Source organism: Salvia miltiorrhiza, chromosome 4, assembly GCF_028751815.1.
Source record: "Salvia miltiorrhiza cultivar Shanhuang (shh) chromosome 4, IMPLAD_Smil_shh, whole genome shotgun sequence".
In the NCBI taxonomy this organism is placed as follows: domain Eukaryota; kingdom Viridiplantae; phylum Streptophyta; class Magnoliopsida; order Lamiales; family Lamiaceae; genus Salvia; species Salvia miltiorrhiza.
In genome coordinates, this window is record NC_080390.1 from 11,373,540 (window position 1) to 11,397,371 (window position 23,832).

The window sequence follows — 23,832 nt, forward strand, 5'->3', positions numbered from 1 at the left end:
AGCTTTTCGAATTTGGGCCGAGGCTTCAATCTTCGAGGTTCCTTGTTTGGTGAGAACGGCTATGTTGAAGAGCAGGAGGTGACGTCTCTCATAAAGTAGCCACCAAATAGGAATGACCTCTGCAGAGAAGGATGATCCTGATATCTTTACATTTAATGCGGCTATACTTTTGGAGTACGTGGCTTCCTTTGAACGTTGGAGGTTCAGTCTGAGGAAGAATGTTTAACTGATACTTGACTTTAGTATCAGTCCGCTGAATCCACGTGGCACGCCTTAAGTAATCAGTTCCGAACTGATTCTACAACTGATACTTCAGTTGGTATCTTCAGTCTTCAGTCTTCAGTCTTCAGAACCGCAAACAAAACTAGAAACGAACTCTACACTTGAGTTCAAACAATTCTAATCTATTACAATTAAAGCCTATGGATTTTGGTATTATCAAAACAAGGATTAGGATATTCCATAAAGTTCCCAACAATTTCCCCCTTTTTGATGATGCCAAAACCACACAACAGTTCTAGACATACAAAAGACTGAACTCAGAGCACAAGTTCTAAAACAAGGTGAATACTATTCCCCCTTAACAATAGAACCTAATAACTACTTAGAGAAAGAACACAACAGTTCTAACACAGAACGAGGAGAAGACAGAAAAACGTTAATCAGAGCTTGGATAAAGAGTCATTGTCTTCAGGTTGAGATCAAAAGAAGTTCTTTTCATTAAGAGTAGAAACTGATAAGACGTCAGTTTGAATTACAGAGCAAGAAAAGAAAAACTTCTTAAGAACACAGAACAGAAATCTAAGGTTTCTGTCCATACAAGCTGAAAACTGCATTCTTGATATTGTTAAGAGGCTCTGAATGGACATTAGTCGGTACCTTCCAGATTTTGCAGATGCTTTCGACTTCTCTTTTGATGGAATCTCTGTTCACGCCGTTTCTGGTCCTTGGAGGACAAACAGTCTTCTTCAGAGTATTTGCAGTCGAAATCCTAGCTTTTCTCTGAGCATCCTGCATCCTTTCAACCATCGCTCTTTCAGGCCAATTGACAAGGAAGTATTTCCAAGCTTCAATTTAGAATTCTCTGCTCCTGTCGAGGTTTACGAAGATAACCCATTTGGTGTAGCTTTCTTTCAGCTTTTCCCACCATTCATTCATTTCGGAAGGCATCCAACGATCTTGTCGTTCACATCTATCCAGGTGGGATGCCAAGAGGCCTTCACTGATATATTGAACTATTCTTTGTTGATCTTGAAGCCTCTGTTGAAAGGGTTGTTTGGTTTCTTCGTCTAAGGAGAGAGCTTTCTTGGCCTTCGGTTCTGAAGAGGAGCTTTCTTCTCTTGGTCTCTTTCTGCTGAGGTCTCTTGAGACAGAGGGGGCTTGTGTAGCGCCGGAGAAGATGGCTTGTGCCCTGGCAAAGTCTTGTGCCAGTTCTTTGGGCAAGAAAGGTTCCAAATACTCTTTCCCCTTTTCGGCATCATCACGAGGGAGAGAGCTAACCTTCTTCTGAAGATCCTTGATATCACTCAGCATTGATTGCATGATCGAAGAGTTGGAAGACTCTCGAACACATTTCAGCTCACTTTTAACTTTAGCTAAGCGAATGAGGATCGGTCGGAGTTCTTGCGCGATCATCAGTTGGGCATCTGTAGAAGTCATGAATTCAGTCATGAACTCAACGAGCATGTTTTTGAGTTTTTCTTGAATATCAAGGAGTTGCTGCTTGGTTTTGATTTCAGCTTCCAAGACAAATTGATGAAGCTCTTTGAGCTCTGTTTTAATTTTCGGTAAGTCGTCTCGAAGCAGGTCTCTTTGGAAGGTGAGATGACTGATTTCGGCTCGATTAATTCTTGCTTGGAGATCAATGAGGCGAGCATCGTGATGGATCATGTCATCTTTGGCTTGAGCTTCAACAACTCTGAGATGCCTAAGGAACTTTGCGCCATAGATGTCCTGTCGTTCCCTTTCATGCTTGAGTGTCTCGATTGCAAATTGCTGATGATAACCTCGAGCAAGGCATCAATCGGATTTTCAGTTCCTTCATGAATCTGGAACTTAGTCCTGACTGGTTCTCTCTTTTTCCACTCAGTTAGAAATCCATCTGTGTCGACATCCGAGTTATATCGGATGACACTGGGTCGGCGAGAGATTTCGATGATTTCCTCAGGTTGCTCAGGCGGAGCATCGATGACTTGTTCTGGTTGCTCAAGGGGAGCATTGATGATTTCTTCTGGTTGCTCAGGAGGAGCATCGACGATTTGCTCTGATTGTTCAAGGGGAGCAGGAGGTGCCTGCGCTGGTCCTTGGGAGGTAGAAGCCTCATCAGTGGCTGAGGAAACATTGGTTGTGGTGACAGCATCAGCGGGAGGAGTAGAATAAAGAGCTTCTTCTTCAGTAGGCAAGGGAGCATACATACGCTCTTGACTGATGTTAAGGCCCTCTGAAGAGGTGGGCTCATCAGTGTTGAAGAAGGGTGATGAAGATGGTCGAGGAATTTCTGTGATATCCTCAATTTGACCTTCCGGAGACAAGGGATCAGCGTTGTCAGCTGATTTCATTTCTGCTGCGGGTGATGAGCAAGGAGGTTCAGTCATATCAACGTCACCAGGTTGAATATCCTCAACGGAGGATGGCAAAACAGTTGAAGTCTCAAACTGCAACTGACTAATCGGATCAGTCATCAGTTGCTCTGGAGAAGTGACATCAGCTGTAGAGTCCGCTTGAGGAGCAGTCTCAGATGCAGAAGCTTCTCGGAGATGGATCTCAGAAGTTGGATCCTGATGAAGTGGCAATGCAAAGGGTAAGTCATCTACAGGCTCAGGGACTGTAGACTCTTCTGAGATTTTGGATGTGCCAGCTTCGTTGTTGAAGGAGATTGAGCGCCTGGAATAGCCGATGGAATCAAGATAATCCATGGCAAATTTATCAAACCCATAGATGATATCCCAGACTCTTGTGATTTGAAAGAGACTGATCAAGGACGCCTCTTCAATTTCAAACGAGTCTTCAGTTTCAGCATTTTGAAGACTGTTGACTTGAGGGCAGGGTGCCGTCTTCAGGAAAGTGTAGGTGAGAAGTCTATGAAGGTTCTGATAGACTTCTAGAGATGTATCAAAATCACCAAGAAGACGTCGGAGGTGATTCGTTGCATCTTGTCAAGCTTCGGACTGCAGTTCTACGACTGCTTGGCTTTTATCAGATGAACCAGTGGGAGTTGGTTCAGAGATAGTTTCTAAAACACCCTTGCCTTTGGATTTCGGAGAGATAGTCTTTCTTGAGGCAGTTTTAGGCTTTGATTTGGAGATTTTCTTGGATGTTGCTTTTGGAAGGGTAGAACGAGATCGACGGGACACATTTGTGGGGATGTTGAGGTTTGAAGTAGAGGGTTCAAGGACTTCTGATTCAGTTGACTCAGTAGAGGAGGGAGTGATTACCTTCGCTTTAGGAGAAGGTTTGGGTCCACCTTTTGCAACCTTGAGAAGTCGGTAGTTGTCTGAAAATGGCAGCATCTCCGGCCTGTAGATAGTGGGGAGATACTTTGTTCCTTGAATGATAATCTGGGAGACCCTGTTTCCCTGTCGAAGTAGATTTGCCGGCCTTGTATTCTGACGCTCGTTGAAGAGGTGGTTGAGATACGCCTCTTCCCAGTTGAAGGGTCCGTCCTTCAGGAGAGCAGCCAGAATGTTCTTCTGAGGCTGAGAAGCCTTGTCTGGCGTTCCTGTTGAGCCTATCCAGCATTTTTGTATAATTTTGCCTAAAAGAGTGCATTCAGGCTCGAGAAGGGATAGAACAAGCGTCCCTTCAGCTGTATTGTTTGGATTCTTCAATGCCCTTTTGAGAATGGCATTAGCTTCTTCATCTGAAAGAGATGAGGGTATGCACCATTGTTCGGAAGCTTGAATAGATTTCTAACAATTTCAGTAACATTAAGCGTTTCTTCTTGTTTGTCTGCAAAGTCCGGAGTTCTGAACACAGTGATTTCGGAGAAGAGTTCACCGGAATCATTGAATTTCAGATTCTGATAGAATTGTCGAACAGTTTCGACGAGAAGATAGTCAGCTTCCTTTGTTACGAAGGTCTTCCACTGATGTCGAGTCAGTATCTCCTCTACTTTAGGATATTCTTATTTCTTTTCGAGTGAGGGATAATCCAATGACTGGTCGTATCTGACTCCTTTAGTAAGGCAGTCATTCTTCTGTGTATCAGACTTCTCTTTGTCGGATTTAGACATTCTGTAAATCTGTAGAAAGAGAGTTTTTGGAAATAAGAGAGAGTTCTCACTGTTGATGGCTGTGGAAGATGGTTAGTAGTGATGCGAAAGAGAAGGTGAAGATGTGATGATTAAGGGAGAGTGAAAGATGTGAGTAGTGGAGACAGTGAGCAAGACGTGGTGATGCAGTAGGGTCGTGGAAGATGGACTGTTACTAGGGCAATTGAAAAGACATTGGCGGTTTGAAATCCACGCGCCAAATCGTATTTAATGAATTTTGAAGTCCGTAATTAATGCCCGTCAGAAAAATACCTTAAAATAAGAGATTCAAAATGATGAGAAATATTCGATGCAATCTCTTAAATCATGAAATATAGGCGGTGAACCATTTAAGCAATGATTTGAAAAGATAAGTCCAAGAGTAAAATATAGTCACCAGTCTACAGTATGGCACAATGATCATGTTCTCTTATCAGTCAAAGTTATCGCTAATTCGAGCAAGTTCCCAACAATCAGTCAGGAAAACAATCAATAACTGATAAAAACTAAACAACGTCCCCCCTAGATTTGATAATCATTTATCAACAAATCAGTAAGGCACTATGGAGAGAGTTGTGGATAAGCAAGAATAAGGCAGATTTAAATTCATCAACATTTGTGAAAAAATAAAGTGATACTGAACAAATGGAAGTCGACAAAACAAAACAAGAACATCATTTACAGATAAGAAAATTTAAATCAGTTGACATTCCTTGACCTTCCTTCGTCCTTAGTTGATGCGAAGCTTCTTGCTTTGTCTCTTCTGAGGATTTTCAGTTGACTCTTCATCTTTCTTCCCTTTTCCCTTTTTGTCTTCTTCTTGTTTGTCTTTGTGGAGAGATTCAGGAATAGCGCTGGATTTGGTCTGAATTCCCAATTGCTGTTGAAGATGCATGACTGTAGATTCAAGAAAAGCCAGTTTGACTTTTAGCTCATAAGTTGCTACTTCTTGAATGATCAGCCTTTCATCCAGCATCTGGATTTCTTCATCAGTGAGAGTCCTTGCTGATCTTTGATCTTCATCAGCTGAGTCTTCATCCCTTGTGTCGGAGGGAGCAGTCTGACGAGGGGGAGACTCAGGGTGAACTTCAGTACCATTGATGTCATTTTCTTTGAGAAGACCTCTGGAGATTAGATACGATTTGAAGTTGGGAGACCAGTCATGGATAGCATCCCAGAGATTAGTGACTTTGAATTTTTCAAAGACGTTGCTCTCTAGAGCATCCATTTCAGCACTAGTAAGAACTTCGTCAATCCCCTGAAATTGTGATCTGGGCATTGTCTTGACGAAGATGAAGAAGAAGTAGCTGACAAGGTCCTGAAACTCTTCAGCATGCTTCGATGCCATGATTAAGGGAAAGGTGGTTGTGACACAGTGTTGAGCCAGAATTGTCACATAATTCTTGAGAAGAGCGAGCAGAGTTACTGAAGATGAGGATGCAGCATTGAGATCAGCAGGCTCTGCAAACTTGACCTTCTTGTTGAAGCCGTCCAGACAGAAGTGGAAGAATCCTTTGAGAGGAGGAACGATTTCTTCTGAATGAACTCTTTCTTTGTCAGCTGCTTGTGACTCCTTCGGTTGTCGTTCTTCTTGACGTTGTGGAGGAACAGTGGATGATGGCGGTTGTTGATGAGAAGTCTCGGTGTCTGAAATTTGCACTTCCTCTGTAGTCTTTTGTGCAGCTTCTTCAGAAATCTCATTGAGTGGATGTTGAGAGAGTCAAGTAAGATCTTGACTGGGGATGAGGAGCTCTCAAGGTTCCTTTTGACTGAACCTCGAGTTCTGTAGTGTGCTTCAACAGTAGAACCAGGAGTTTCACTAACCAGGCCGGTGATCCCTTTGGATGAGCTCTTCTATCCTTCAAAGAGACGGATTGTTGAAGACACTTGAGTGGTGTACTTCCAGAAACATTGAATTCATTTCACGCTGTGAAGGATCAAAGATGAAACTCTTGTTCCTTGACGAAGATGTCGAGAGGAATGAGACTCATTCTTTTCTTCAGCCAGGGTTTGAAGATAGGCCATTTCCCAGTTAAATGGGCCTTTTTGAAGTAGAGCGACCAGTACCAATTTGTGTGGTCTTGAGAGATGACCAGGTGATCCAAAAATGCCAAACCAACATTTCTTGATCATTTTGGCGATTGGTCTGAGATGGGGATGCAGTCTTGACATGCTCAAGACATTTGTGATGTTGGAATCGGAGGATGCATCATTCATCAGAGTATCTCGCATGAGATTGGTGGCTTCTTCATCAGTGAAGAATGGTGACTCAACCTAAACACTACTCTAGATTGACTCGCAATAGTACGAGATCTATTGTAACGTGTAAGTTAACCCTAAGTCGTCTCACAAGGAAAGTCTTTAAGGGCTTCTAGTAGTATCGTAGGAAAAAGCAATAAAAGAAAGCAGTAAAGAGTTTGATTATTAAACTAAAACTTAGAATTAGAAACGGAATAAAAAACCAAATTTTAGAATTACTAGGCGAAATAAATTATTAACCCTAGGCAAGATTAAAACAACTTAAATTAAATCTAACTTAAGAAAATTAAATACTTGTGAATTAAAAACCAACTAATCTAGGCGTGAAACTAAAGTGCATAATCTAAATTGCATAATGGAAAAGAAAGCATAAACATGAACGAAAAACATAAACATGATTAAACAAAATAAATAGAATTGAATTACGAAATACCAAAACGTCACGAGGATGGAATCTGTCACGTGATTACACCTTCGACAAAAACTAAAGAACGAATTTAAAAAGAAACTAGAACTAAAACTCGAAATCTTGAAGAACTATGAAAGCAATAAAATTCCTAAGTCTCAGATGCCAACAGATCTCAAAAATGGCGTCTAAAACTAGGGCAAAGGGTTTATTTTTTACAATAAAAGCTAAACCCTATTTATAGACCTCAAATTTCCCTAGATCACCATGGAAGTTGCCTTGCAAAGTAGAACTCTAAAGGCAACAAAATCGTGCAAGATAAGGCAACTCTCCAGCTGGATGCGCGCTCTGGAAAACACTCCTACTCTGGCCAATTTCGCAGCTCTGCCTCGGCAAGGCAGAGCTAAAAGTCAGCTCTGAAAAAGTGCAGAGCTGAAAAGTCAGCTCTGCAAACGTTGACTCCGTCGATCTTTAGCTCTGTGCTGTCAAAATACTTTGGCGATCGTGGCAGAGCTGGAAGTCAGCTCTGGCGAGATGGGCAGAGCTGAAAAGTCAGCTCTGGCGAGTTGACTCTGCTCTTCCGGGTTTACTCTGGTGTGTATTTTAGCTCTCCTCTGTAACACTTGTTCTGCTCTAGAGATGTCAGCTCTGGAAATTCCGGCTCTGCTCTGGAGATGTCAGCTCTGGAAATTCCGGCTCTGCTCTGGAGATGTCGGCTTTGCTCTGCTACAGAGCTATCTTCGCAGCTCTGCTCTGTCGAGCGTCTCTGCTCTGCTCTGCAGCGCGGGCTTTCAGCTCTGGCGCGGGCTTTTAGCTCTGGCTAGCTCTGGCGACAGAGCTATGCTCTCAGCTCAGTTCTGGCGACAGAGCTATGCTCGCAGCTCAGCTCTGGCGACAGAGCTATGCTCGTAGCTCAGCTCTGGCTAGCTCGCGGCTCAGCTCTGGCGACAGAGCTACGCTAAAAACACCATTCTTAGCCCAAAAATCTCCAAAATTGCATTCTTCCATCTATAAAACCTAAATCTCCTGCAAAGCATAAAACAACACATAAAACGCACCAATTTCCAGAAGATTATCTTAAGATTAAGCTCATACAAACCCCAAAATTTATCACAATTAAGCATAAATCAAATGGAGCTGGTCCTTCTATTGGAAGATTGAACAGTTCTCTTGCTGCTCGAGAGACGTTGATGGTGAACTTCGTCGATTCTGAAAAATCTTCGTTGGTGAAGATATTGATATTTGTTGTGAAGTCACCAGTTGACTCATCAATCTTGATGTTGTCATAGAATTCTCTGATGATCTGTTTGTCGAGAAGGAATTCTGGCGAGCTTTGAAGAAACCTTGTCCATCCATGGCGTTCCAAGATCTCATAAATCTTGACATGTTCAGTGAGACTCTGAAGAGCCTCGGATGTAACAATGGGCTCGTAACATACTGCTTGTTGAGAGACGGATTTTGAGGATTTTGCCATGTGAAGATTTTGAAATGAGAGATTTCTGCAAGAATCTAGAAATTGTTCTCACAGAGATTGAACTGTGGAATTCACTGTTAGTCTTGGAGAGAAAGCACACTCGATAATTTTGGCATAAATGATTTCTCAGAGATTGAGTAAATCTTTTCAGAAGATGAAATGATTTTAAAGAGAATGTGGAAGATCGTGCAAAAGGCGGTTTCAATAAACTTTTGAAATCCGTGCAAATGGAGACGTGGCACATGGATTAATTAGCTTGTTAGTAAAAAGGGCGGGATCGTGCGAACGTGTGACATCTATATTTAAACGGAATTTCTACGTGTCATTTAGGAGAATATGAAGATATAATGATCAAGACACATCAGTCTAAAAATAGTTTTCAGTAGAGAAAAGCAAAGGAACTCAGTCAATAAGACATATGACCTTGTTGAGAGAAACTTACACAGTGACTAGCACTTGATTAGTCGTTGACTGTTGTGGAAGTTCCCCCTTAAAAGGATGACTGGTTCTCCTTCAGCTACTTCGTTGTCGACTGTTGCTGCACTTTCTTCTCTTGTTTCATCTTTCTTCTGAATTGAAGTGTTTCTCCATGAATCACTTCTTCAAATACTTCTGACGCCCTTTTGAAGTCAATCTTTGTTTCTTTAAGACGTGGCAGAAGTACTTGTTTTCGAGACTGGAGCAGTTTCAGTCTGTTGATCAGTCTGCGCTCTTGTATATTTCTTCGATCAGCTTCCTCTTCGTCTGATATATAGCGCATGATGATCCTTCGAGCATCTTGCACATAGTTGATCTCTCTGATGATCTGTCTGTGCTCCCTAAGGAGATTTTCAAATCTCATTCTTAGGTCTTGATACTCTTGTCGAATTTGATCATATCTGCTAGTTCCTTCTGATTGTGAGTGGGTTGGATTCTGGTTTTCTTCTGGAAAGATGAATCTGTCGTCGTGGTCAGAATCTAATGCACCAATCTCAAGTTCATTGACTCCTCGAAAGTATGTATGGACATAATCGCTGGAGGAGTTTTTCTTAGGGGTGGAGCAAAATACCGAAAAATCGGTATACTGCACTTATCGTACCGAAAAAATACCGAAAATACCAAAATTTTGGTATACCGAAAATTTCGGTACGGTATTGTGCCGTACCGAAAATTTTTGGTACGAAAACGGTATCGATTTTCCTCATAATGAAGTATACCGATACCGCGGTATATGCCAAAAAACCGGTATATACTGTTGTTTCAGTATATACCGTTCTACGGTATATACCGTTGTTCCGGTATATACCGAAAAAACTCGTATACCGTCAGAATAAATTATATATATATATATATATATATATTTAATTAGTGGTAAATTATTAAAAAGTTTTTTTCATAATTACTGAAAAATTAATGACAACTTATAAAATATATATTTATTAATAATTAAAAATATGTAAATAAATTGAATAAATATAAAATAAATTGCATCTATGTTATTTAACTAAAGGACTTTGAAAAGTATAAAAGTATATTACATAACTATACAATTATGAGCTACATATATATCTATATTTATATGTCTACATACTATAATTCTAATTCTAGAATAACTATATCTCTAGAATAAGTTACATTCATGTTATATAAAAAAATAACTAATAGATAATAATAAGTCATAAGTAAAATTTGAAAAGTAAATAAATTGAGTAAATATAAAACTCAAACAATAATGACAAGATTTACTAGGTTATTGATGAAACTAGAATATCAATATATAGTCAATTATAATATATAACTATATATATAAGTGTGAGCTATATAGTTATATTATATATGTAGACTATAATTTTAGAATAAGTTAATTCTACGAATGTAAAGTAAACAAATCGAATTGAAGCGAATATTATTGGATTCGATTCACATTCGTAAAAATAATTGCATATTCCAATGGTTACTCGAATATCTTTCAAATTTTATTTGCTATTCATATTCGATTCGTACACTGATTCGCGAATATTCGAATCGAATCAAATATCCGTTTCAATTTTTTACAAGTATATTTTAAACAATATAAATCGAAATACTTCCTACTATTTCATTTGACTTCTTACTATTTAATTCAAAATATGAAATACTTTCGTATGAATTGAATTTGAAATCAATGTTTTTAATACTTTGATTAATATTATTTTTAATTTAAGTAAATATTAATTTTTTACTTATTTTACTTTATATCTATTTTATTCTTTATTTTTAAATACTGAATCGAGCATTATGATTTTCGAATCATATTTGATAACTAATCAAATCAAACAATATATTCATATTTGTATTCGAGTTAATCACAAAATTTCGTATTCGAATATCAAAAATTTGAATTTAATACCAAACTAAACCAAAAATATTTGATCCATTTAATTAAGGGAAAAAAATATAATTATGTTATTTTTCTAATATAAATAAAAGCAATTAATATCAAACAATGAAATACTTACTATATTTTCATTAAATTATTATTCAATACTCATTAAATCCTTGAATATAAATAAAAACAATATAATGCATTATTTAACAATATATCTCATAAAAAGATAAATAATAATATAACTATTTATTAAGTATTAGATACATAATATATATAATTTCATTGTTATCTAAGTTCTATTCTCAAAGATCCTAAGTACGAAACCTCATTGTTATCTAAGTTGATAATTTAACTTAATTATAGTGTACTAAAATATTTTAAAAGTTATAGGGTTACGTATATATTATGTTATATATAATAAAAAACTATATACGTATTATATATTATATATATTAATATTAATATACCAAGACTGTAGTTGAGACGAGAATGGAACCCTAGCCGCCACCTTCCATGAGCCCTCCGGTCAGGTCCCCTGGCGCTTCGCCGGACCGGTCAGGTCTTAACCTCCCCCCTATCTCTAACAACTTCGTCCGCTGTGATTCGGGAAACCGGCATGCCTTCCGAAACATAGAACCTTCAACTCACGCACAGCGTCTCCTTGCTGATGACGCCAGGTCCTCTCCGGGGGTATCGTCGGGTGTCGCCGCCGGCAGAGTCACAAACCTGCCGGCTGATTCCTTGCCTCCGCTTGATGCTCGGGGAAAGGATCTGATTTCTGCCACTGTCGATGCCAGATCCTCTACGGGGGTGCAATCGACGGTACTAGACACTCATCTATCTCCGGGAAAGCACGCTTCTCATGCTGCTACGACAAAGAGCAGCTGTCCTGGTGGCTCCGGCGCGAAGGGAGATTTTCTCCCGGATAATCAACGTGGTTCTTACGCGGGTGCGGTTGCTCCCCGCCTTTTGCGCGCCCAGATGTTTTTAGTCATAAGTTCACGGCGCTTCAGGCACAAGAATCAGGTCATGGCTTTACTCTTTCTTTGCCTTCTGAATTTTGCAAGAAACGGTTTGAGGAATATCGCTACGCGATGATTGGAAAACTGTTATTGGAAAAAGGTGATACGCCTCGTCCTACCGCTGAACTTAAGCAGGAACTACAATCGATATGGAAGATTTCCTCGGAGTGGAAGTTGATCCCAATGTGTAAGGGCTTTTATATCTTGAAGTTTGATACAATGGAGGATAAGAACATTGTTAAGGCTCGAAAGTTATGGGATTTGTCGAAGGGATCCCTTCGTATGAGGGAGTGGGTGAAAGGGTTTAATCCCTATAAGGAAGTTTCTTCGTTGAGCCAAGTTTGGGTAAGAATATATAATCTTCCTGTGGAGTTCTGGCATCCTGAAGTTATCACAGCTATTGGCAACGTCGTTGGCACTTCTATTAAAATTGATGGGGCGTCCGCCTATGCCGATGTTGGGCATTATGTTCGGCTGCTTGTCGAAGTTGATTTATCTCTTCCGCTGCAAGAGTCGATGCAAGTTCAAGGAGATGATATGGCTTATCACGTGGAATTCTATTACGAGAAGTTACCTCTTTACTGTACACATTGCAGGATCACTGGGCATAGTGTTGATAACTGCAAAAAGAAACAAGCTGTGGTTGGAAGGAAGTCCGCTATGGACACGGGTGGAGTTAAGCATCAGCCTCCTGTTGGACGACAATGGCAGGAGGTTGATGCGATTTAGGAGGCTGCAGATGGCTCACAATCTCAGCCAGAGACCGAGCAGCAGCAGGCTGCTCCTTTGAAGGAGCAACAGCAGTTCACGCCGAGGGGACTGGTGGTGCAAAATTCGGTTGTGGGTTCTCCGGCTTTGAGGGCAACTTCTCCTACTAAAGGCAATAGTTTTGCCGTTCTTGCTATTGAGGATTCAAGTCATGGGACGGATGCGGCTACGATGACAGGACCAGATTTATTGGAGGCCATCGCAAAACCGGTCCAGAATTCGGTTTATGACAAGCCTCTCCAAGAGTGTAGCTCTGAAGAGGAGGAGACGATCATTGCAGATGTTCTAGGCGATGTGGATGTGGGTGACGCTAATAAGTCCTCAGTTTCGGGCGTGATTGGAGAAGAGCAGCAATTGGTAGTTGGGGTAGAAGGTCTCAAGGGCCAGCATGTTAATTCTCCAATTAAGAAGGTGAATGGGGATAATCAGTCCGCTCCCGAGGATATTGCGAATCGTATAAATCGGTTAGAGGAGCAAGTTAATCAAGGAATGCAGTTACTCTCAGAGCAGAAGCGCGGACGTGGCCGACCAAAGGGATCAGGAAATGGCAGAGAGTCTGTACATGCAATTCCGGAAGGCTGCATTAAAAGTAGACTTAGAAATGCGGAGGAAATGGGATACAAGCCAAGGGAGTTTGTGGTCGACCTTACCAATAGGCCCAGTATGAATGCAATGAATAAGGTCGTTCAGGGACGTTGGTCGGATGAAATGGATGATTTTCATGATTTCATGTATTAATTTTTGTTTGCTCCGTAGTTTTCCTTTCTCTTTTTGAGCTTTGTGCCCTTAGTCTGCGTCTCTGTGCTTTCAAGGGATTTTTCTTCTTTTTTCTTTTATAATAAATCTCAATTTAATTATTAATATACCAATAATTTCGATATACTGTATGGTATGGTATACCGACTTTCGGTATGGTATACCGCATTATCGGTACGACAACGGTATGGAAATTGTCATACCAAAATTTTCGGTATGCCGATCTTCGGTATACCGAAAAGTACGGTACGGCAACGATATAAAAATTCTCATACCGCAATTTACGGTATGGTATACGGTATGACGAAAAAATTTCGGCATACCGTACCGATCCACCTAGACATGGCCACGGTCCGGTTCCCGGTTCGAACCGAACCGGAACCGGCGGTTCCACGGTTCCGAACACGGGAACCGGAACCGAACCGATTTATAACTTCCACGGTTCCGGTTCCGAACCGTGAACCGGCGGTTCCGGTTCCGGTTCCGAACCGTGATTTTGTTTTTTTTTTGTTTTTATTCAAATATAATATGCTTTAACTAAATGAAATATGCTTTAATTAAATAAAATATGCTTTAATAAAATAAAAGTTGCAATTCTTACAAATATAATTTAACTTATAAATTGCAATTCTTACAAATATTCTTACAAATATAAAATAATTAACTTATATATTCTTACAAAGAATATATTCTTATATATTCTTAACTTATATAATTAACTTATATTCTTATATAATTAACTTATATTCTTATATAATTAACTTATATATTCTTACAAAGAATATATTCTTACAAAGAATATATTTAACTTATATTCTTAACTTATATTCTTATATAATTAACTTATATTCTTATATAATTAACTTATATATTCTTACAAAGAATATATTCTTATATATTCTTAACTTATATAATTAACTTATATTCTTATATAATTAACTACTATATTCTTATATATTCTTAACTTATATTTTTATATAATTAACTTATATATTCTTACAAAGAATATATTCTTACAAAGAATATATTCTTATATATTCTTAACTTATATAATTAACTTATATTCTTATATAATTAACTTATATTATATATTCTTACAAAGAATATATTCTTACAAATATTCTAACAAATATATTTAACTTAAAAATTGCAATTGCAATTCTTACAAATATAAAATAAAAGTTGCTATTCTTACAAATATTCTTATAAATTGCATAATTACTTTATTTGAATCAACTACTTATAAATTACAATTCTTACAAATATAATTTAAGTTACAAAGTTGCACATAACAACTCTTATTAGTATAATTTACAAATTACAACTTTTGGATGCTAAAATAAAATTACAACTCTTAATTTACAACTTGTTATTTGGGGGAAAAAAGAAATAAAGGAAATAGGACTTGATCTTAATTATAACATTTAAGTTATAATTAAGTTGCCTACGTATCCCGGAGGAATCAAAGTCCACGTAGTTCTCTTACCTTCGTCTTACCTTTCGTGACACCGCATAATCATGAAGTCTTCTACATGTCGAAGTCGAAGTCATCGTCAAAGTCTTCGCCTTCGGTGCATTGAGATGACTCGCTCGCATCGGTGGTGTCACCTTCGGTCGTGGATATGGGGTACTCTACGAACAAATCATCCCATTTATTTTCTTGCTCTCTTGCTTCGGCTAATGTATGATCTTTGAGCAATAGTTGGGCTTCAAGATTATGCGGTGCCATTTGGGATCTTCGTTCATCGAGCATGTATCCCGATTCGCTAAAAGCTTGCTCGACCGCTACAGTTGATGCGGGGATGGAAAAGACTTCTTTCGCCATGATTGCAAGGATGGGGTATTGGCCTTGCTTAATTGACCACCAATTCAACACGTCCACGTCATTTGGCCCTGCATTAAGCAATTCTCCTCCCTTTGGCTCCCTAAGGTATTCTTCTAATTCGGAAAATTGTGTTTGACTACCACTATGACCTTTGTTGGCGAAAATTTTTTGAAGCATCATACCCGCTTGAGTACTAGTGTCAAATCCATAAGAAGAAGACCCGGTACTCCTAACAGTTGGTTTTCGAGAAATATTTGGACCATATTTTGAAGTAAAATCTTGAAAAAGCATTTGTAAATCACAATAAAGACCAGTTTTGATATCCATAAAGTTCGGCATATCCAAAGCATCATAAGTAACACCCTCGCTATAGGCTATATCTTTAAAAATTTGATAATAAATTTCTAAAAGGCCACAAACACCTTCGTATTTGAAAGACGGGTCTAAACATTTTGCAATTAAAAAAACGTTTGGAATATATTTGAAATATTTTAACCATTTCAAAACCATAAAAGTAACGGATCTTTGTAACTTTTGTTTATGACTACAAACACTTAATTGAGCCATAATCACTGTACAATGAACAAGAACACGTGAGCAAGTAGGATAATAAACATCCGATAAATCTTTAGTAGCGGCCTCAAAAACTTTAAGTAATTGCACAAGATCATAACAATCATCCCAATAAGATGGCAATAAAATCATAGAGCTCACTTCACTTGTAAAAAAATTTACTAATAAATCCTTAAATTCGTATGTTGAATTCAACATATCATATGTTGAATTCCACCTAGTGCACACGTCTATGTTAAAGCACTTGCTACGTACCGTTTGAGCTTTACAAAATTTTAGCCATAACCTATGTAATTTTTGCTTATCACGTAACATTTCAACAGCTTGCCTAATTGATTTTATTGATTTATCCAAAGCCTTAAGGCCATCCTGAACACACAAATTTAAGATATGAGCAATGCAACGAGTATGAAAATACTTACCTTGTAGCGAAGGATTACATGCACAAATTAAAGAAGGCACACTAGCGGTATTTGTGTCACAGCCCGCCCTAACTAAGAATAGTTAAGCCGAGTGATATACGACTAGGGATGGGGTTAAAGAAGAAGGGGAAGAAAAGGGGCGTCATTTATAGCCGTAAAACTTACTCATCTTAATAAAACTCGTCATTTTTATTCATGAATACTCAATTGAAAATAGTCTATGAAGGACGGCATAAAACTTAATTAATATCATTAATCAAGTTATACATCATATGAAACCATTCTCTTAAGACTCAAAGTATGACATAACATACTATAACATCAACAACATCTTGCAGCGGAAAGTAGCTAGACATATGTATGAAGACATATTCTAGACAGGTTAACTATTTATTAACAACCCTGGAGACTCCGCTCATTGCAGCACCATCATCACATCAGCTCAACCTGCACATTTAGAAAACATATGCAGGGCTGAGTACAAAAGCACTCAGTGGGCACGTATGCCTAGGTATAAAAATACATGCTTCAAAATTGTAAATTGTCATGCCATCATAAACAGTACAGCAAGGGAGTTTTTCGCTAAAAAGGCCCAAGCTTACTAAGTTCATTTGTGATTCTTAAAGTTCGTCTGCAGACTAAGTTCTCTTGTAATCTATCATATCTGGAACTGTGTGCCGGAGAGGTGGCCACCTCTCACGGTCACTTGACCGGCCAACCCGCTAGATGACTCACGGTCACTGGTGTACACTAGCCCTGGCAGGATAGCTATCAACTGCTCAGGACCCGAATTCGATTGCATCATTGGCAAAGCCAAAGCAGATAGATATCATACTAAAATTTAAACATTTTATGGCAAGACAATACTTGAAATAACTTTAACTCAAATATTTTGTAACGAAATAACTTGCTCAAATGTAACATTAAACTCATTTGATAGATATATAAAACTGAAATTAACAGTTAAACCATCTCATGCATTCATTCGTATAAGAGGCCTACGACACGCAGGGGATCTCTATATACGTATAGTAAAAGTAATGCCCACCTGATTGCAGTGTTTTGCTACTTAAGACAACGATTCTCTTTCCTTAGCGCGATAGGTTACTCAGACGCTTTTGTTTATTTGAACCTTTGATAACACGAAAACATGTGTTCGAGTGAATAATAGAAAAGATAACAACAAATGCAGTGAATCACTATTCACTCATTTCTCTAACTACCCATATTTCCTTAAACGACTATATCTAACTCATATACAATCGTTCTTCCTTTATCAAAATACTTCATGTACCTTTGAGGATGTAGGAAATTCCATTTTATTCATTTATTTATCTATTATAAATAAAGAATAATTCTATAAACATAAAACGTTTTCCTTTTCCCCATTTAATAATGCCAATCTCCAATATATATACATACACATCAATAGCTCATTTATAAACTAAAAGTGATATTTTATCAACAATAAAACTTTAAAATCCTTAATAGGAATTATTTTGAATCATTTCCATCTCAACAAAACTGTATAGATTCAACTTCAACTAATAAACTGCTTTTACTCCGAACTCGTATGGAGTCGAATTTTATATCAATAGAAACCTCTTTGAGTCTAGTTTAATTGAAAAAAAGTATGTTGAAAAACTCCAAGTAGTTTAAGAGATATAGCGATTTTACCATCGCCTACCAGATTCGGCAGTTTCTGCCAACTGAAAGTCCAGATCTTTGAAAAATAGCAAACGTTTCCGGAATGACCTCAAATTTTATATGCAGATAGATAACGCATATAAATTTATACCATAAAAATTTGAGAGCTAAATATCAACATATGGTTACTGAAATAGTTAACTTAATCATCTGCCTCACGACAGTTTCAACAGATACGGGCAGTAGACTTCTCAAATTTTAAAATGGTAGTAAACGAAGTTCAAATAACATGAAACTTTGTACAAATATTCACCACACTCCCATCTATACCCCAGAAATTTCCCATAATATAATAGAAATGGGAATGCATCGAAATAAGGGCGTCAACTTACCCTTGTCCAAGTGAGCACTAATGGAAGTTGTTCGCCGGGGGTTTTTCTGGTCGTCGTTCCGCTATGGTGTTTAGCCGCGAAGGTCTACGACTTAGTCTCCCTCGTGCGAGGTAGATCAGGCTACACAACGGTGGTTTCTCGATCCTTTTTCGTCGTAAGGATAGTGAGAAACGAAGGCCGTAAGTTGGCCGGTGGCTAAGTCGGGAATTCGACGTTGGCCTCCGAAGGATATTGTGGCCTTTGGTCGGGAAAATATAGAGAAGGTTTCGGCCTTTCGATTGTTGGGTTTGGTAGCCTGAAGATGGAGGAACGAGTACACGTTCTCGGTTCAGAGCCTAGTGGCCGGTCGGCGAAGAAACAGCCCGGCGACACGCAGGGGATCTAAATATCTTTTCTTGCAAATAAAACTCTATGGAATTACAGTTCATATGTTAATACGTGTAAACTTTTCTTTTGGATCATTCACTTGGTGGTTCTCTGATATTGAATAAAAAGGGAATACCTTGAATAGGTGTATGGTATTAGTCTCTGCAGATTTTATATATGGCATAGATTAGAAGCCAATTGTGAAGAAGAATTGAATGAGATGAATAATCTTCACTCTATTACTTAATAAAACTTGCTGCAGAGATGGGAATGGGTGAGTTGAGATAGTGGAATAGGTTTTAAAGAAGCAAAATTCTATTTGGAGATTGACTTCAGAGGTGAAGAAAATTGTGAAGTAGTAGGTGAAGAAAATTGTGAACGTATTGGTGAAGAAAATTGTGAAGTAGTAGGTGAAGAAAATTGTGAAATGTAAATTTGTCAATATGGGGATGAAGATTTGACGCACACCATGCCAGTGCCATACAAAGGTGAGAGCTCCAGTTCTCAAGTTCAGCGAAGGAAGCCACCTTTGCAAGATTCCATGAACTGAGATACGACAAATATCTCGCCCCAGAGTATTCCACAGTATGGTAATGACATCCATCACAAAACAGTAGGTATCCGTCACATACTCCCCCTCTTATGATTGGCAATACAAACTAGAGAGATCTTGATTAAACAATTATAGCAAAAAGTTCAAGCCTCAAAATGTTAGGATTTTAAATTGGCGAAAGATCTTAAGTTATCACGTAAGATGCTCCTCTACATAAGATGATAAGTAGACATCCACCAAATCTCTCACTTTTCACAAATCCTTGCACAGTGCTTGATAAAATCCCACAAGAACAGAACCATCAGGAACTTAAGAGCATTCACTAGAATATGATAGCTGATTCCTTTCTGAGAAGCTGTGGGCTTCTCCCATGACCAAATATGTGGCAAACCTCTCATATTGAATTTATAAAACTAGAGAACCTTCATTGAGGTACTACAGCATAGCAGATTTGTCTATGTAATGCATAAGACAACGAGCTTGCCTCTAACATAAATTAAATTACTCATGGGCTTTAAGTAAACAATCGATAAAAGATTCATATTTAACACTTCAGTGTTAAATTCTCCACAATAAATTAATGGACTCAGAATATATTTTGAGTGCATCATCTATTGAAAATAAAAAAAATAAATCATCACATATATAAATTATCAAATTCATATAAGTTCGTATTTTATTAATGGATGCTGATCCCTAATTACCATAATCAATCCTTAAATCAGTAATTTAAAAGTATATAATCCTTAATAAAAAGTCGGGTCATTACATACTATCCCCCTTAAAAGAAATTTCGTCCCGAAATTTGTACCGCAGAAAACAACTCTGAGTACTTCACTTTCTTGTTAGACCGTAGTCTATTCTTGACCATGATATATTCATAGGTCCCTTACTATCGGTATCGACTTAGTCCTTAGTACCTGAACTTCCCGATCTAAGATAGATTTGGATCTTCCTTCGTGACTCAAATATTGACTAATAACAATGTTGTTCTTATGGATCATATGTTTTGAATCGTAAACATTTTTCTCTAATTGCGACACATGGGATACATTACGCACATTCTCAAAGCTTAGCGCTAACGCCAAACAGTAAGTTATTGGGCCTATCCTTTCTACAATCTCGTATGAGCCTATAAAACGGGGTTTAGGTTTACCCTTCACATTGAGTCCAATGATTTCTCTTGATGGAGAAACTTTTATGGAAATTATCTCTCCACTTTCACATCATAGGTCAATTTGTCATTTGTCAACATATGACTCTGTCAATCATGGCCCCTATTTTATTCACTATCAAATTTTGACGGATGGTTTCAATCATCTAGTCATTTCATCCCAACAAAGTGGTGATCTATATTTTCTCACGTGTAACGCCTCATTTGCCAACCTATCGATAGTCGATTGATAACTGGTATTATATCTCTCACAATGAGTGGCAAAAACATGTTCTCAGCTTTCACCCCGGTTTAGCTCAGTCGTCCTTAACATACCTTATTAGTAATTTCTATGTCATTTAAGCGGAACTATAACGACTAATATCTCTAAAGTATTCCTAAAGCAACTTAAACAGTTTGTAAGGAGACCCACCATTTCGAGCATGTAAGCAGTTAGCTTAAAATGCCGTTATAAACTTTTATTCATTCATTGAAGGAATCTCGAGTCATGTGGGCATTGACTACCCCCCTTTCGTGACAACCTTTGCTTAAGTCTTAAGGATTCGAAAAATCAATCTCGACAAATCCATTAGTTCGTTAAGGGTTCGGTTTGTCCCAAACACGATTTTAAGCTAGACTTTATGAGCTCAAATACTCAAAGTAACAATATGATATGTTATAAAACCTTCACTTGCTAGCACGCAAGACATATTTCAACAAATGAGGTTACATCTCGTTTCATTCCTCCTAACTAGAATTTTTTTCTAGATCTTAATACATCTTAGTACTTCCTGGTGATAGTATAAGGGTGTCGTGGCTTTATCTTATTCTTAAGTTCATTGTCATGGAGATGCATATCTTCCCTTCAAAGAAGATAGCATTATTTGATTCCTCGTGGTAATTCTTGAAACTTCTTATCCTTATTCTTACTCTTAACTTCTCATCCTTCCTTCGTGCTCCTACCACAATTTTCCTCAAGCTGGGTGGTTTAATCACTTCTATCATCATCTTATCACATCTTAGACGAGGCCTTCCGGCTCACTGTATCATCTACTACATTGGTCTTGTCCATGTGATGGTTAATACCAAAATCATAATCTTTTTCGGGTTCAACCCATCCTCTTTGTCTCATCAGCTACTACAAATTCCTTATCAGGTTTTAGAATTTCTAGCACTACAATTCAAAATCATCAAAACTCTTTATCAGTAAACTATCATTTATACTCGACACCAATTGTTCGAGTGTCAGATACCAACATTTATGTGCGTTATTCATAACTCTCACACTCACTCCATTTAGACACATAATCGATATCAAACTCAAATAATAATTTATATCTTAACAATTTATCATGCTCATAGTTCTCGATTAAATCTCGGACTTTGTAATTAAATACTAAATTCCAACTATAATTAATTAACATGCTTCTCTAATTTATTTACCTCATTTAAACTAATAAATCTAATCCATGCTAATTTCTCATACTTAGCCATTTTATATGCGTTTCTCATGTAATTCAAAAAGCTCAATAACTTACTAATCATGCTCATCTCATAAATACTCAAATAATTCATATAGTCTTACTAACATAGCATTAACTCATATGCACTGCTAGTTCACTTACATGACTTCACATACTCCACATATCTCAACTTAATAAATCATCGAATAGTTAGAAAATTTGTATTTAATGGAAATAAATTCCAAAAATTTAAATACAAATATTTTTAACTAAACACATTGGCATGCTCAAAATAACTCAATTAAAATCGAGCATCGCTCGTCTCTGGCCTTATGACTCACGGCCTTCATCAAATCTGAACCTTGGTGTTTAAATTAATCTAAGTAAATTATACGTGCAATATTTAATAAATATAAACACATATATAAACTCAAATCATTCAATATGTTCCAGAAAATGCCACTTTCTTGAGCAAAACTCACACCTACTGATTTGGCATAAATTCGTTCACCCAATAGTACTTTTGTACATGGTCCCTAAATGTTCCTTATGTTCATCTTCATTCTTGGAGTCACTAAGACGAACTTATCCAGGTGAAGGTAGAATACTCTATCAATGATGCCCATGAATATATCTGGGCATTTGTTAGCCTGAATGGCACAACTACAAACTTGTAGTGGTCATAACCCGTTCTAAAAGTTGTCTTGGGTGATGACATCCGATCCTCAATCGATCTTGGAAAACACATTTGCACCTTTGAGTTGGTCAAACAATTCATCTACCCTCACTAAAGGATATTTATTCTTGAGTATTAATTTGTTCCACGCTCTATTGTCTGTGCGACTTTTTAAAGTACCATACTTCTTCATAACATACAAAATATGCGCTCCTGATGGGAATGCACTAGACATGATTAAACTTAGGTCTAGTCGTTTTCTGCAATTGGATCTCTAGGTTCTCCAACTCCCTTGGAGTAATCTTGTTCGATGCTTTTGATACACGTGTCGATCCTGGTACTAGGTCGATGGTAAATTCTACTTATCTATTGGGTGGCAGTCTTGGTAAGTTCTCCGGATAATCATAATGAAATTCACGTATAACTTCTACGTCCTCAACTGTCCTTTCTGTGCTAGCTCATCCGTTTAGGTATACAAGGAAAACTTGGTAATGTTTCTTATTTATCACCTTCATGGCTTGTATGTATGAAATAACTGATATTCTCTCCTTATACTTATCTCTTGAAAACTTAATGCGTCTATTCTTGAAGGTTTGAAGGAGATTTCTCATTTAATGCATAAATCGTAGCATATAATTCTCAGCTAACCAGTCCATTCCTAGGGTTACATCTACGTTCCATATTGGTATAACATCAAGTTATTCGCTACCACCTTAAGTGATCTTACATTCAATTACAGGTTCATATAACTACGCGTTACTACCGTTGTCCCTTCTACGGGTGAAAAGTTTTTTTTTTTTTTTTTTTTTTTTTTTTTTTTTTTTTTTTTCATGTCTTGACCACTTTGTTCAGTTTGAATTTGTGTCGGTTGATCCCCGAGCATAACTACCTTGGCGTCTAGAGTTTTGTTGAGCAATTCAAAGTACGTAAACTCACCGTGGTTGGCGAATGCCATTCTTATCTCATACTTTAGGCCAGGTCGAAACTTCTTCAGCATCTATTCATCGATGTCCACCTATTGTGGGGCATAACGGATATGTCGCAGCAAATCTGGTCGTACTTGGTCATAGACATCTTGTTTTGCTTGAGGTTGAACATTTTCGTTTCTTTCCACTTATCGCAGATATAAAAAAAAAATATGTAATATGTGTCCGTCTTATAGTCTTACTAAGACAAGTTTGCTAACATTCTTGAGTCATTGCTTTTCTTTTGGCCTCCCACCAAAATCTGTAGATCTAGTCAACTGGAATGCAACATATGAAGTCGTTCTGGTGCGGTACAAAGAAAATCAAAGATTCTCTTCATCGTCTTAATCTAGAGTTTACCCTCAACTGGATTCTTAGTTTCATTGATAAAACAATCTTTACTCGAGAAAAAGTTCATCCATCTTTCGTGATGGTTCATTTCTGTCCCCACCTCATTTCTAGCTTCTCATCTACCAGACATTCTATTTAAAAAAAAAAAACGATCATCAATACATT

General features: G+C 37.8%; 1 long non-coding RNA gene across 1 annotated transcript; it reads right to left on the reverse strand.

The window, feature by feature from the left end:
- Nucleotides 1-16,345: 16,345 nt before the first annotated feature.
- LOC131022713 (uncharacterized) lies at nt 16,346-18,751 on the reverse strand. The gene is made up of 3 exons (XR_009101396.1): nt 18,643-18,751; nt 17,150-17,233; nt 16,346-16,548 (listed from the first exon to the last, which is right to left on the reverse strand). It is a non-coding gene; the product is annotated as an uncharacterized LOC131022713 (long non-coding RNA).
- Between the last annotated feature and the right edge of the window lie 5,081 nt (nt 18,752-23,832).